Source organism: Cebidichthys violaceus, unplaced genomic scaffold, assembly GCF_023349555.1.
Source record: "Cebidichthys violaceus isolate CVI_PGR_0920_01 unplaced genomic scaffold, fCebVio1.0.p SCAF_337, whole genome shotgun sequence".
Classification (NCBI taxonomy): Eukaryota; Metazoa; Chordata; class Actinopteri; order Perciformes; family Stichaeidae; genus Cebidichthys; species Cebidichthys violaceus.
This window is the reverse complement of record NW_027176525.1, coordinates 1072-14921: the sequence shown is the minus strand read 5'-3', so window position 1 is coordinate 14921 and position 13850 is coordinate 1072. Positions and strand designations below refer to the sequence as shown.

General features: G+C 45.6%; 1 pseudogene; it reads right to left on the bottom strand.

Moving 5' to 3' along the window:
• Positions 1-1722: 1722 nt before the first annotated feature.
• Positions 1723-13010, bottom strand: LOC137883599 (matrix metalloproteinase-17-like; annotated as a pseudogene).
• Positions 13011-13850: the final 840 nt, after the last annotated feature.

Below are 13850 nucleotides of genomic sequence, written 5' to 3'. Positions count from 1 at the left end.
TAGTTTGAAGTGCTGGGCTACCCAGTGCATTAGAAAGTGACTCATCGGGGTCAGATCAAGCGCCAGGATGTGACGAGTTGGGATGAGAACATGTTGAGATAATCTGTTTGGTTGTTTGTCTTGAGTTTACTTGTCTTTATATTCATTTTCTGTAATTTATTCTAAAACCCAAGCCTCAGCTGTATCAGTGGTTTCATTGAGGGTTCCACTAAGATATTCATTGCATAACTTGATTATGCCTCATTTTTTTTACATTTCTTAATAAATATACCATAAATAAACCATAACATATCTATTTATTGTGCGTGTGCATTTGTAATGTGTTCGGTCGGGACTTTGCCGTAGGCCCTAACACCTGGAACATTCACAGCTCAGGGCATCCGGAGTCGGAGAAATCTTCATTTTAATGATGCAAACCTGCCTGGCTGGAAATATTTCCCACATTAGTTAGAGAGCAGTGGCGATTAAGACCAAGCGCAGCCGGGATGTATTAATTAAATTTAGTGAATGTGGAACTGCTGATAAAAATAAAATGATTATTGAAAAGGTAATAACGTTAAATTTAACAGTTCTATTAAAAAAATACAATTTGATATAACTTCACACTTCCCTAATCAAAATACCCGCATACCGTTTTTTAATTCTAACATATAGGGTTAGCGGCTCAAGTAGGATCAGTCGAACCGACTGCTGAAAAGCGACCCGTCACGCAGAGTTCGCCTCCGGGGAGCAGGTGCTCTCGCGGTGGCCGCCGAGCCACACCAGTTAATTAACACCACTCGAGTGTGTCAAGAGGAGGGAAGAGAAATTGGGGCTCTTAGTGGTGTCACAGCCCGGCCTGCAAGGCGTGACAAAAGGCAGATGCAGGGGGAATAACAACGGATTTATCTTTAAACCAACAATGATAATAAATTACGAGAATTTCAACAAGTCTATTGAAAGGCGTAACAGGAGTAGAACCTATTACGACGAGACACAATCGTGCAAGAATAGAAAATGCAATTGTAAACAGAATAATAAACAATCAAGCCGGAGGGTCGTTACGGCAGAAATAATGCTCGATGCTTTTTAGACTTCATTTGACTTGAAAAAGGATTGAAAGTTTAGCCGTGCGTATTCTGGTAGAGGTCATCCGTTGCCTCTCGGTGAAGTTAATTGCTTTCATTTTAAAAGTCGGTTGACTGACACGGGGTTCTCGTGGTACGCAATGTTCCTAAGCACTTATCTCGGTTTACCCCCTAAAGCTCACTTTGATTATCTAACCAAGCGGTATCCGAACCGCTAAATATCTTTTAGATCAGGTGACATTGTTTCTCTGATGTACTTCCCTGAAAGAGCGTGGGCATATATACACACACACACACACACACACACACACACACACACACACACACACACACACACACACACACACATATATATCTATAATCCTCTGCCAGCAAATCTGTTCATAAAGCTACTGATGGTGAGCGTGTCGTGTGATTAACGTGATGCGGAGAGCAGCTCCCAGTCGGTGTCTGCAAGCCGCCATGTTTCCTTTAACCGCCTTCAAGGCCGGGCTCCTTTTCAATGATGCTAAAAAAAAAATATTAAATAATTAGCGGCAGCGCTCATAACCCGTCTCTCCCACACAAACTCGTGTGACCACAGTCGGGTCGACAAAATTCATTCGTATACTTTTTATTTTTCTACAAAAATATTTTACATTAGAAAACACACCTTGAAATATACACAGTCCACTCAGATTTTTGAAGCAACCGTAGGACGTCTCAACTCAAATATATCTGTGTCTTTATTTAAATTGTAGGTAAATATATCAGCAAGAATAAATCCGGTTGCTATCTTGTGAGGTCTTATAACAGCGTCACCAGACGGAGCTTGGATTGATGGACGGCGTTGTCCAGCGGTGAGGAAAAAAAACTGAACTGTAATCTGATCAAAGCAATATGGAATCACAATCTGTCCATATTCCTACCAACAAGCAGCACAAAACCAATACGGCCTCTGATAAATGGCAGGCGGTGTAAAATGAACTGTTGGTGATGCATGAGTTGCAGCTCCTCCAGGAGCGTGGGAGCACAGGTAGGAGATACAAGCTGGGGTAATGGCGTCAAGCGACACCGAGACACATTTGGACTTTAACTTCCAGACTTCCAGGAGGACTTCCTGCTTCTGTCCTACGTCCCACAGCACAGGGGTTGCCCTTTTCCTTCACGTAGCTGTGGATGGTGTTCACCGGTCTACCCGTTCACAGCCCTGGATGCAATTCATCTACCTGTCGACATCCCAGCATGCCATTTATTTTGTCTTCCTGTCAAACATCCCATGGGGCCCTTCATCTGTTAACCTGACTATCAATCTCCACTACATTTCAGGGTACCTTTTCGGCTGTCTGCCTAGATGCATGCTGGGGTTTCAGGCATCTGTCTACAGTATCTACTGTACATTCCAGATGGCATTCTTGTACTCTGGTCTACTGCAGACTGCTCTTCCTGTCAAGAGTTGAAATACTTTCTTGAGGGATTGATGGGCACAAATCCCAGCCACTGTCATAAGCTTTACTGTAACCAACTTAAACATAACTGTAACCATTTATGGTGGTTCCAGTGGTGGAGAACGCTGGAAGGCAGTGAGCAGCCTGACAGGAAGTTCCACTTTCCAGGCACTATTTAAAGCAATAGTTTGACATCTTGTGCTTTCATGGCGAGATTTGTATGAGAAGATCAATATCATTCTCATATCTGTAAGGTAAATATAAGGCTACAGCCTGGAACCTGGTTAGCTTAGCATAAAAAAAACTGGAAACGGGGAAACTGCTGGTCTGTCTATGTCCGAAGGTAACAAAAAGCCTGGTTTGCCGTTTTTCCCCCTTTTCCGGTCTCAATGCTAAGCTAAGTTGTAGCCTAATATTTCTCCCGGCAAGAAAGAAAATACGCCGAACTATTCCTTCAGGTAAAAAACACCCGTCACCGATCAACATCTCAGGTCACCATTCAACCGCTGTCTACATCCCAGGATACCATTTGTTATTGTTGTAAACTTGGTCTACATGGGGAAAAAAAAGGAATTCTCACGGCTGCTGTCGGAATACTGCTGTATTTCGTGTGAACATATTTCAGCACAGCCCCGCTCAAGTATAATAGCTTCCTTGCAAAAACGATACAGTTCAGCCATTCAAGAAGAAACCGAGCGATAGAACTTACTGCGTAACTCAACTTGTGAAGCACGGCACTAGCATTGTGGACGCCCACTAGATACATCCTAGTGTGATAATATGAGAACTGCATGTACGACCCCATACAGCAAGGCGCTTTTAAAATGACCATCGAATGGGCGTGTGAAATAAATAACAGCAAAAAACATACCAATTGATATTTATATGAACAAAATGTTCCAGTTTGTATTTAGTCCGAGTGTCCGCCGACCCTCCGTCAATGAGTCTCTGTCTCCGCACCCAGCTCAGGAACTCTGTCCCGTGCTTTGGCATCATAGCGGTTCTGAGCGGAGGGCCAGCGAGAGCGTCCAGAGAGGTGGCAGCAGCCACAGGGCGGAGGGGGAGGGGCGGGCGCCTAAAGGCGAGGCGGTGTCAGAGGTGCAGGAGCACACCTCGTACCCGTTCTCCGCGTGGTCCGGCTGATGCTGCACGTTGACTCTCGTCTCCGTGCTTTTGGGCTCCGTGTCCGGAGAGTCCGACTGCATCTCGGTGCACAGCAGCCAGTCTTTAGCGATGAGGCGGGGGGTATCCGGCCTCCGCCTCCATGTCGCTGCTCGGCACTCGCCAGTAATCCTTCCCCTTGAAGAAATAGGATGAGCCTTCAGAGAGAGAGAGAGAGAGAGAGAGAGAGAGAGAGAGAGAGAGAGAGAGAGAGAGAGAGAGAGAGAGAGAGAGAGAGAGAGAGAGAGAGAGACAGACAGACAGAGAGAGAGACAGAGACAGAGAGAGAGAGAGAGGGTTGGTATTAGTGTATGTTTTGTAATACCAGAACAACACACAAGTCAGAATATAATGCTAATTTATCACTCATGAGAGCAACAAGGATGCACTCATCCTTCAGCATTATTCTCATCCTTTCGCTGCATTTCTTATCCATCTCTTAAACCTGGCATGTTTTCCACTGGCCTGTCTCTTTCCACTCACTGATCACCATGAGTTGTCTCCACCTCTGCTTCGTTCCTCTCTCTCTCTCCTCCTCCTCTCTATCGCACTGTTCTCGCTTCATCCTCGGCTTGTGGAAGCAGCCTAAAGGCAGATAAATGCTTTGATGTGGCTCCAGGTCCCTGGCCCAAAGGTGTGCCTATATGTTAATTTGCTTGTATATATATATATATATATATATTTATATATATATATATATATATATATATACATACACACACATACTGCTCCCACACACATCAAAGAGCTTGGAGCAGGACCTGATAAACTGGCAAAATCCCAGAGACAACACAGACCTCTAAACACCTGACAGGAAAAAGAGCTTCCACATATTCTGCTGGGAGCTCCTGCAGGGCAAAGTGGTGACGGTTGCTTGTTACCATTGAGAGAAGCCTGAAATAAGCACAGAGTACCTGCTTCTAATTAGCTGTTTTCGTACCAGTTTTGAACATCCACAAGTGCTTTATCAAAGCCTAATCTGCACAGCCAACGGGCGGAGGCATTGCTTACAGGGGATTCGCCTGGTGGAGGCCGCCACAACAATGTTCAGTTAAAGCAAACATTGTTAACCCAAAAGGGAAGGCAATATGTCCTCAGCAGCTGACCTATTGTAATTGCTCAGGAACAGCAGGCAAACCTTCCTCCAGCACCCGGGGACCAACTCCAGACCCAAAGCCCTCGTCTAGTCAAAGGAAATGCCAGAACCAAGCCGATATATAATAGTTTTAAAGTGTCCAGAATGATCAAAAACGTATGGTATTAGCTCTGAGGAGTTTACAGTAATACAATATAAATCTTAAACTTAGACGTGTTTTAGAACAAACATCTTTTTTAACCCTTTCGTCTCTCAGGCCACAAACTGGATTTCCTCATTAATTCCGTTTACGGGATACGATCACGTGATTACAACCAAGCATGAGAGCTCATATTGCTCTTAAGGTCCAAATATAACACGTTGATTGACACCGTCACCAATTGCTTCATGCGCCAGTCTCCCTTAAACAGTTGACCCAATGCCGGCATTCTGAAGGGAAATAATAGGGTTAAAGTGGCTTTGTACAGAATATATGCAATTTATCCTAACATGACGAAACGTGGTCGTGTTCAAAGCAATGCATAAGTGTAGTCTTTGATGATGATATGGCCTTAGGTTCCATTACGGTTAATGTCATTTCTCACTGATGGTGTAAACAGTAAGGACGGCCGCACGGAGACGAGCTGACGGGGAAACGTGACGAAGAAACGTTTCGGATGTTTCGTACCGCAAAACAGACATTTTCAAAGCTCAAAGTTCTCAATCTTTAACTGCTGCTTTATTGATTAACTTCATATTTTGTGACTCATTGAGTCTTACATTATTATCCTCCACATCCCCCCCCTAAGCTGCACGGTGATTAAATCAAGTTACGAAACAGTTACTCTCCGTTTCTACCTGTTTAGCCAGGCAGGTTAAATCTCAGTGAGTTTCACTAATTAGTGTTTGGAGTTCCAGCGGTGAGAGACGCTTTGGGAAAACAGGCCGCAGACAAACACTGTGAATGTTATGTTATGTTTTTTTATTATTATTGCAATTCATGTTTTCATTATAATGGGTTATGTCATTCTAATGCCTCACATGATTAGACGGGCCTCACAAACACGCACACACAGATCTTTTTTTTTTTTGTAGTGCTTGGCTTTTATAGAAGCCGCTATAGACATTTCATAGCAGGTAAAAAAGAGCAGAATATTTTACAGGCACAGATGCACGGAGTCTATAAAGATTACTGACATGGCAGATTCAGGCGTGACATGCTCCAATAATGAGCACATTACCCCACCTCCTGCTATAAAGCTACCCAGAGAACGGAGAGGAGGAGAGAGAGAGAGAGAGAGAGAGAGAGAGAGAGAGAGAGAGAGAGAGAGAGAGACACAGAGAGAGAGACAGAGAGAGAGAGAGAGAGAGAGGAGAGAGAGAGACAGAGACACAGAGAGAGAGACAGAGAGAGACAGAGAGAGAGAGAGAGACAGAGAGAGAGACAGAGAGAGAGAGACAGAGAGAGAGAGAGAGAGAGAGAGACAGAGAGACAGAGAGACAGAGAGAGAGATGACAGAGAGAGACACAGAGAGAGAGACAGAGAGAGAGAGACAGAGAGAGACACAGAGAGAGAGACAGAGAGAGAGAGACAGAGAGAGAGAGAGAGAGAGAGAGACAGAGAGACAGAGAGACAGAGAGAGAGAGAGAGAGAGAGAGACACAGAGAGAGAGAGACAGAGAGAGAGAGACAGAAGAGACGAGAGAGAGAGAGAGAGACAGAGAGACAGAGAGACAGAGAGAGAGAGAGAGAGAGAGAGACACAGAGAGAGAGACAGAGAGAGAGAGACAGAGAGAGACAGAGAGAGAGAGAGAGAGACAGAGAGAGAGACAGAGAGAGACAGAGAGAGAGAGAGAGAGAGAGAGAGAGAGAGGAGACCGAGAGAGAGAGAGAGCGACAGAGAGAGAGACAGAGAGGGGGGAGGGGGGTTAGGAGAAGGTTTTAAGAGGCAGAGAGAGATATGAAGGGAGGGACCACACACACACACACACACACACACACACACACACCACACACACACACCAGATATATACATGCTGGTCCTCCTCTCGAGGAAGATCTTTTCATCCAAAATGTAATTTACTAAAACATCACTTTTTAAAAATTGAATCAGTAACAGTGCTTCAAATGTATTGCACCAAATCATATTTGTATTCTTTACGCCGCTGTTGAGCGCGTCAGAACACTCAAAGTGAACAGTTGAGCGTTGACTTTTCAAGACACAGTCACTTGCCGGGTCAGCGGCCGACCATATGTCATAAAAGCCACGAGCCAATTTGCGGCAGTTAGCGGAGAGAATAATACTTGTGTCGTCCATCTGCCGCTGCCACTTCTTCCCCGATGCGTTTCAGAGAATTTCACAATCATTTTCTGGAACCGGTTTAATGATATATGAACAGAAGGCAGCGGCCGTGCTGCCACAGCGACACATTTCTCCACTGCGATCACTCGGCGACAACAAACGAGTAGGACGCTTCTCAGAAAGACTGAGAACACACAATCGGCTCCAATGCTCACACATTTAAGTTTAACAAGCAGTTCAGGCTGAACGCGGAGATAAGCAGAGACGACTTTGGGAGCCTGATAAAACACCTGTTATTCCCAGGGTAGCTAGGAAGGAGCGGACGTGCCATTGTGGAGAAATGCCAAAGCCGAGAGCTGCATAATGAGGAGAAAAACGGTGATTTGAAACTCGGTCACATGTTCGTGTGCACTTAAAACAAAGGGACTACATGGTTGTATGATTTGCATGATTAAAGTGGATGCACATTTACAGCGTTATCTGGACCTAATATTGACTGTGGGAGCGTTTTATGACTCATAAAATGCATTTACACATCCTCAAACTAACATTTTCGCTAAAATAAAACCGGCTCGATGTGAGCTGCGAGTGTCAATCAAACAAGTAAAGTTGTGAAACCAAAACAATGTGCTGAAAGATGCTAAAAATGCTGCGTAGAACTGATGGGGAACTGCAGAGTCCGGTCATGTTTGTCACTAAGAGCCGCACCCTTTCACAATAGAGTTGTCATTTGATCCACTGTTGGTATAACCAAACTAAATAACTTGCAAATACATATATTTTATGGGGAAAATGATAATTCATGCTTACAAGTAAAACAGTACATTTGCTCAGTCATGGGATGGTTACAATTCAAGACTGACAAAAGTAGCGTGGGTCAAATTAAAGTAGCGGTAAACACATTTTGTAGACTCAACCTGTGAAGAAAGGAAAGAAAAGCTAAACTAATAACTAACACAATGGCTGCAGGGAGGCAACGGATGCTGAGGCGGAGAGTGAGGTGCTGATTCAATGAAGCTGTGACCCAGAGGGCAGTCTGTCAAATGTTGCTTTCATTGCCTCCTTTCTTGCTCTGGTTCAGGACCGCAAAACTGACCGACCCGCTCAGCTTCTCAGATGACAGACTTCTGTTTAATCTGGCAGCAGGGAAAAGGCTGATTTGCATCAGACGACGGATCTGCAGAACCGGATCAGGATCGACTGTGAGACATCGATCGCCCCGCAGGTCAATGCTGGAGGAACATCCACAGTTAGACTTTCTTGCTAATCCAATTTTTGGAATCCCGCTTTAGTGTTTTGTTTTTTTTCAAACTTCTGGTCGACTCACTGAGCTCACGGCGGCAGCGTGGATTAATAATAAGGGGGAGACCGGCTGCTGGATTGATTCGGCACTCCACTGTGTTCGCAGTGTGTAGGTCGAGGCTGTTGTTGGCGAGCACCAGTTGCCAGTTTTTCCAACCTCTGTCTGGTAGACCGACTCGGTGTCTGTAATCTAAAAAAAAAAGTTTGTTCTCTGGAAACTTGGACCCCGAAGGCAAACGTACAGAAGTACATTTTCCATAACCACAGCTCGCTTTCTATGGGTCACTGGTTATCTGTTGTCGACTATGTACACATCGTATTTGCCAAGAGCTTACGGCATCTGAGTTTGTGCGTGGACGTCTGTGTGTGTGAGTGTGCGGTTTGTGTACAGGCTTCACAGGCATGATGAAATACCGCACTGATTCTGGTACTTGTTAAGAATACAAATGATCATTCGCTTCCAACCAATACGAAATGTTTCCCTAACTTTTCACAGTTCCTTTTAGAGCCACATGCGATTTTATGAACCTGTGTTTCCATTTTCACAGGTTTACCACTGAAGTTTTTAGTTTTTAGTCGCGTTTCCATGTTGCTATTTAGGCAGAGAGCATAACGATGAGAGAATCCCAAAACATTCTCCTTTTATTAGCAATGCACTTTATTGAGAAATACAACTGTCCGGTCCTTTCCAAAAAAATGCATTTCAGGTGAAAGGACAGTGTGCAGGGATTCTTTCTTCTCTTGCTGATGAATATTTCCTCCCATGCACTGAAGGTGTGCGTGATCCGCCACAGCCAAGAGAATACAAGAGATGAAAATGAAAGCTCTCTGTGGCATTCATTTACTGAGTCCTCTCATGAAAGTACATCCAGCACATAACCAGCCAAGCTGCAGTAAAATGACAAGTAAAGAAAAAGCGCTGATTTTGAAGGTTACTCACCATCAGACCACCGCATGGCGTCGTCCAGTTGTGGCGGCAGCCCCTTCCAGAGCGTGCTGTCTTTCGGGTAGCCCGGGTCCATTCGCCTCAGGTGGTCGTCGTAGCGCCAGTAGTGGCCTGTCCTTGAAGAAGTAGGTTTTGTCGTTGTGTAACCAAACAAAGGCTGCGTCCAGTCCTTCCAGGGGCAGGCCGAAGTCACTGATTGGACGAGGGTAGCCCTCCTCCACGTTGTTGTCTTTAAACACCCAGTACTTTAGACCTGAAGAGGATGGACACAGTGGACACAAGTGAAGGGAGAAACACCGCCTTTATAGTTTGGAATATATTCACCCGATTACTACCGAAACATTTAGAGTTAAATCCGTCAATTGTGCCTGATGTGGAGTGCCAAGAACGCAAAAGAGCTGTCGTCAGTCAACAACACTCACACAGACGGATACGAGAGAAAGTTACAGTCAGATAGAGGTATTTACCTTTGAAGAAGACTATCTTGTGGTCCCCAGGCCTCTCATAGACAGCATCCACACTGTCCAGGTTGGGAGGGAGGCCCCTCCAGAATCGGTGGATCTGAGCGGGACGCAGAGACACCAGGTGCTTCTCTCTCGTCAGTCGCCAGAAGTACTTCCCTACGAGGAACAAAACAGGAACAGGTTAGAGCTCGGAACTTCTTCACGATATCCTGTAGGAGTTTATCCCAAGAAAAGCCCCGTTTAGATAGGAGGCTGTGCTGCGTCCGCTATAATCACGTCACAGATTCCGACCCCCTAATAGACAAACTAAAGCTATAGATTTCTTTGGCTCTTATCTGTGAAAAAAAAAAGAAAAAAAAGAGTACTGCGAAATGAGGCAGTTGGGCTTGTAGCAGAACTTTAGCCAATTCACGTCACATAGTGTTGAGAGAGAGAGAGAGAAGAAGAAATCAAGAAAATCATTTTTCAACATTTTTGGCTAATGAACGTTTTCTCACCACACTGGCCAATAAGTCAGAAAGATCCATCTCGAGCTCGGCAGATCACAAGTGTACAGCAGAACCGTTTTGTTTAGCCTGCAGAACATGTGACGAGTGGGAGCCTGTGATACGGGCCCTGGGAGCCACACATGACTTGGCATCCTATCGACCGCTGGAGCCTCCATTTCTGCCCAGCCCCTTGTCCTTTACTCTTTCACTTTATCTCCTCTCCATTCTTTTTTTCCCCCACTCTTTCTCTCTCTCTCGCTGTCGCTCTCTGTTTATCCGTCTGTCAGTCTCTCTCGTTCACTCTCTCCTCTCAGGCTTGAGTACCTTTGAAGAAGAAGGCCTCCCCTCGTATTTGGGCCACTGCATCGAAATGACTGGCGCATCTGTCTGGGGCATCTCGCGCCAACCTGAGGGACACAAGTCGGAGGAAAGAAAAGTTGTGCTTGTTGAAGAAATTACATTCAAAATTCTGAATATTGAGTGTTTGAGGCTACATGCATACATACATCTTTTCATGAAATAATCTCACTTATTGAAAAGCATGCAGCTCACAAACAAAAAAACCCCAGTTAAAAGCGTTTGCATATAAGAAAACAACTATGTGATAATTGCATCCTCCTACTGAGAGAGTGTGAATGGGTTTCCTTTAATTAAACAGGTTAAACAAGGTGGAAAAAAGCTGGGTGAAACGCTGCCACGCCGCCACGCCGAGGTCCCCCAGTGCATTTATCCTCTGGGCTAATAAGTGATTTAAAACACTGACGTGGCCGGCCTGGCAATGATGAAGCCATTAGCACCACAGGGCTGCCTCTGTGAGTGGGAGGGCCGCCGGCCCTCGCATCATCAACAAAGATCTCCATTCAGAGCTCTATTAACACAGCGCCGCTGCCTAGCGGTCAGCATTCCTGACCCCTTGTCAAGCATAATCCGCCTTCATCCAGGCGTCACGCCCGGATATGGAGGTGGTGTAAAAATGAGCAATGAGGGCCGTGGAAGGCCGGCTACCAGTGAGAGGGGTCGTAGAAGTCCGTTTAGTTTGGAGTGTGAGTGTATGCACGGAGGTCAGCAAGCATCGGGGGTTGTTGTCGGCATAGTTGGAAACGCAGTTTGATCACTCCTCAGCCAGCTGCCCTCTCTTGATCCTATTAATTCAAGAGACCGCCAGAGTACAGTTAACTCTGAGACACCAGCCTCTGTTTACGCTTCAAGATCTATAAGGTTAGCGCCATGTTGACAAAAACACAAAGCTGTTCTCTATGCTGGATATGGATGGAGTGTTCTGTCCATTATAACAGTGTTCAGACGTACTCAAGCCACAGTCCCAGCGATATAGAGATCGTAGTAAAAAGACAACAGGAGGGATACTGTAGTGCGACGGCCTGGCTCCTGACGCGAGGTCATCACTCAGAATTCACTCGCGGTTCATGCGCCGTGTAGCGCGACAGACGGGTCTGTTGGTCAGTCCGAGCCTTTCGGTCCAGAGTGAGATATCTTTAAAAAACTGCATCGTAATGGAATTTCGTGTCGCTATTAATGGTCCTTGGCTTTGCGATTCCTTCCGTTTTAGATGAACCCGTCACCTTGTCTTGGTTTTCAACTGGACCGTAAAAGAAATGGTCCATAGAGGACGAGGACCCCCGGTGGTAGTCTTGCATAGCCAGGTGTATCTCCGCAGCGCCGTGTGAGCTCTAAAGAGAGCTCTGGCTTCCACACATCCGTCAATCTGCTATAGGGGGAGCAAATTAATCGTCAACCTGTACATAACCACTTATCATACTTGTGCTCCGTCAAGTAATTACTACTTTACGTGATTATCATCTCTCTCTTTAACAGATGGATGGATGGATGTTTGACAACCAGAATAGGCTGTCAAACATCAGAGTTCTTTGTGTTGCACTCAAAGCTCCAGCAGATCTTCTACTCACAGGAGGGTGGATCTGTTTTCGGGAAGGTCCAGAAGGACAGGAGGTTCCGCCGTCTGCGACGAGCTGCTCGGTCTGTTTGTGTGGGACACCGAGTCTCTGACACCTATGGGTGACACGTGATCAGGGAAGGATCAAACGAACACTCAAAAGACAAGGCACTTCATTGACGGTGGGCTCTGGGAGCAATTCATCCATTAATCCAAAAGCCAACCAATAGACATTCTGCTCATTCTGATTTGTTGGCTCAGTTCCTCCTCCTACGCGTGATTACGCATTTATTGTATTTGCGCCACAGTATGACATGAAATAAACAGTATGAGATGCTTATTCTTAGTGGCCTGAAGCATTATTTCCTTCTCATCTTCATGGCCATTAGTCCCCCCCCCCCCCCCCCCCCCCGCACACACTGCTACTCTCCATGTCAGTCAACGCTGTGATAAGGTCATATCCCATAAAGAGGTCCAATTAACTCAATCCATACTTTCATTAATCAATATCCTTGCTCCACGGGGCAATTGCTCTTTTTTTCCTCTCTCGGTCACACACACACACACACACACACACACACACACACACACACACACACACACACACAGCAGTGGATGGATGCTCCCCTCGTACCGTAGAGCTGCCAGACGCGGACCTTGTCTTCGTAGGGTAGGTCGTATTTCAGCGGGTCGCCTACAGGACCCTGGTAGTACGGCCTCATGATGGACTCTATGGCTGAGGTGTGGACCAGGCCGATGGCGTGACCGAACTCGTGGACCGCGACCGCGAACAGATCCATCCCATGAGAGTCTGACAGGAGACGGAGAGACACACTGACATCACCGTCAGGCTTCTTTACGATATGCTTTTATACATCTTGTATCTGCTTACCTGCTCAAAATAGATCATGAATAAGTCAACATTTTTAAACTTGCGTCAAAACTGTTATTCAAAGAGGTTATCGGGAGCCTCTCATCAGGGGTTATGGTTATCTTCAAGTTATCATTGTCCGTGTTGTTATTTATGTGATTTCCTGTTCATCTATATGTAAATGTAAATGCTATGGAATTGGAATAAATCAGGAGGATACGCATCCTTCAATTTTGAAAGCCCCCCCCCCCGATCTTTTAAACTGGAGTTATTTAGGTGCAGTCAATACAACCAAAGAAGCAGCTACAGAATGCTGCGCACAGCATATTTTCCTTCCCTATAATTGCGCCCTCAAAATCCTAGACACAGGTCCTCTTTCCTCGTGCTCGAGATTTCAAAGTGAATCGAAGCAAGATATGCAAATAGTGGTAAATGATACAATAATAAAAGATATCACAAAAAACATGGGACTTTGACTTGAACCGCAACAATCTCAGCTTCCCCTTCACATAGATCACCTTGCTGCTTGTGACTTTTTGCAGAACCAATACGACCCCCGTTTGCATGTTTATCCCTTTTTTGTTATGAGTCAACTCCATAGGTTGAAAGTTAAGAGCCGTGACAGACAGCTCTGGTGGCTGTCAGTGCTGTTAGGCATGTGGCGTAGTGAGATAACTATGGTAATACCGCCTGAGCTGCTGGGCTGCCAATCAAAAACCTGAGTGCGGAAAGACACCTAAAGAGGCTGCAGGCTATTAAAGCACATCCCCCCCCCCCCCCGATGTTCCAACTAAAGAAGAAAGCCTCTAAAAAAACTCCTTGTCTGGCTCTGCTA